We start from the raw sequence: 2,266 nt of genomic DNA, 5'->3' as shown, positions 1-2,266 counted from the left end.
CTTCTGATGCAGCTCCCTGCTGATGCACCTGGGAAAGCCGCGGAGGATGGCCCAAGTGCTTGCACCCAGCGGGGAGACCCAGAAGAAGCTCCTAGCTTTGGCCTGCCCAGCCCTGGCTGTTGCAGCAATTTGGGGAGTGAAACGGCGGATGGCAGCACTCCTCTCTCTCTCTCTCTCTCTCTCTGTATTGCCACCTTTCAAATAAAATAAATGTCTTTTAAAGATATGCAAATCTCCCCTTTCTCAGAAGGTGGGTTCAGAGTTTTTCCAGCAGCAAGGGTGAGCAGGGGCCTGCCCTACAGCCCTGAGGCAGGTTGGATCTCCAAAGCCGCCCCACAGGCTCCTCCCATCAAAAGCAGGAGTTCATGTCCCTGGGTCTTAAGCGTGGACGGGCCTGGGACCACCATAAAGTGACCCTCTGTGACATCTCAGGCCAGATCATGTAAGGTGAAGCAACTCTGCCTTGCTCACCACAAGCTGGCGTGGTAGCCTTGAGGCCACCATTTGTGACGAAGCCCAGCCCATCGCTGGGAAAACCCCCACGGCCCCAGGAAGAGAGAGGAACGCCCGGCCGGCCTCTGCCTGTCCCAGCTCCGGCCACCCCTGGCTGCCGTGGCACAAGAGACCCTGAGCCAGAACCACACAAGCCCCAAGTTAATTTTGGTGCAAAAAAAAAAAAAAAAAAAAAAAAAAGTTCGAAATCTATGCAGTTAGTCTTTAAGAAGTTCATAGAAATTTTCAAATTAGAAAAAAACCATGCTTGAATTTCAAAAAAAAATTTGCACCAAAAATAAATGTATCTTTTAAAAGTAAATTTATGGGAAAGACCGTCCTTTCTCCAGGCATTGATTTTATCTCCTTTGTCAACCATCAGCCAGTTGTAGATGCGTGGTAGGTTCCTGAAGTTCCTCTTCCGTTCCCTTGGTCTGCGTGTCTATTTGGCTTTTTTGTTGTTATTAATAACAAGCTGTTTTGATTGTAATTGCCTTGAAATCTGATAGTGTGATGCCTCCAGCTTTTTTTCTATTGATTTAGGAATTCTGGATCTCTTGTGTTTCCAGAAGGATTTTAGCAATGATTTTTCCTGCAAACTGGGCAGGCACTGCCAGTGACTACTGCTGCCCCCATGCCTGAACGCATCAAACACGTGGAACAATGCCCATGAAAACACAGGTCGCATGTCAACACGTCCCTAGGCAAACGGCATTCAGAACAATAGCGGTCACGGTCTTCTGTGTTGAGCCGGCCAAGTGACCTTGGACAGAACTTGGGCTTAGCTTCTCCATGTGTCATTTTCTATAATCCCATCTCCTGGCAAAAGGATGTTGGTTGCCAGGAGATGGGATTTAGAACATCCTTTTTGCGCAATACCAGCTTTTGAATCCTTGCAGCCCTCTGCTAGGGTTTCGACAACAAGACCATCTTTCACAGCCAAGCCCCGCTGACAAGTGGTCTCTTTTGGATGCACACCGTGGACTCGAGACACATACTTTTTCAACCAAGCAGAACCTTGTAAGTTTCGCTGGGAAGCGAGGAGCTCAAAGTCAGAGAGAGGGAGAGAGTCTTTCATCCACTGGTTCACTCCCCAAATGGCCGCAACAGCCGGGCTGGATCAAGCTGAAGCCAGGAGCCTGGGTCTCCCATGTGGGTGGCGGGAGCCCACGCACTTGGGCCATCTTCTGCTGCCTTCCCTGGTGCATTAGAAAGGAGCCGGAGGCCGGCGCCACAGCTCACTAGGCTAATCCTCTGCCTTGCGGTGCTGGCACAACGGGTTCTAGTCCCGGTCGGGGCACCGGATTCTGTCCTGGTTGCCCCTCTTCCAGGCCAGCTCTCTGCTGTGGCCCGGGAGTGCAGTGGAGGATGGCCCAGGTGCTTGGGCCCTGCACCCCATGGGAGACCAGGAGAAGCACCTGGCTCCTGCCTTTGGATCAGCGCGGTGCGCCGGCCACAGAGTGCCGGCCGTGGCAGCCATTGGAGGGTGAACCAACGGCAAAAGGAAGACCTTTCTCTCTGTCTCTCTCTCTCACTGTCCACTCTGCCTGTCAAAAAAAAAAAAAAAAAAAAAAAAAAAAAAAAAAAAAAAAAGAAAAGAAAGGAGCTGGGCTGGATCAGAAGCGGAGCAGCTGGGACTCGACCTGGTGTCCACATGGAATGCCAGCGTCACAGGTGGCAGCTTCACCCGCTGTGCATTTTCCCCGTGAACTTTTCCAAATTCCCGCAGAGAGGAAGAAAGGAAGGCATTCACTGATTCTCCCGCTCCCTGTTT

The sequence above is a fragment of the Oryctolagus cuniculus genome, chromosome 7 (assembly GCF_964237555.1).
Source record: "Oryctolagus cuniculus chromosome 7, mOryCun1.1, whole genome shotgun sequence".
Taxonomy (NCBI): domain Eukaryota; kingdom Metazoa; phylum Chordata; class Mammalia; order Lagomorpha; family Leporidae; genus Oryctolagus; species Oryctolagus cuniculus.
The sequence above is the reverse complement of the archived record's forward strand: the minus strand, read 5'-3'. Positions refer to the sequence as shown.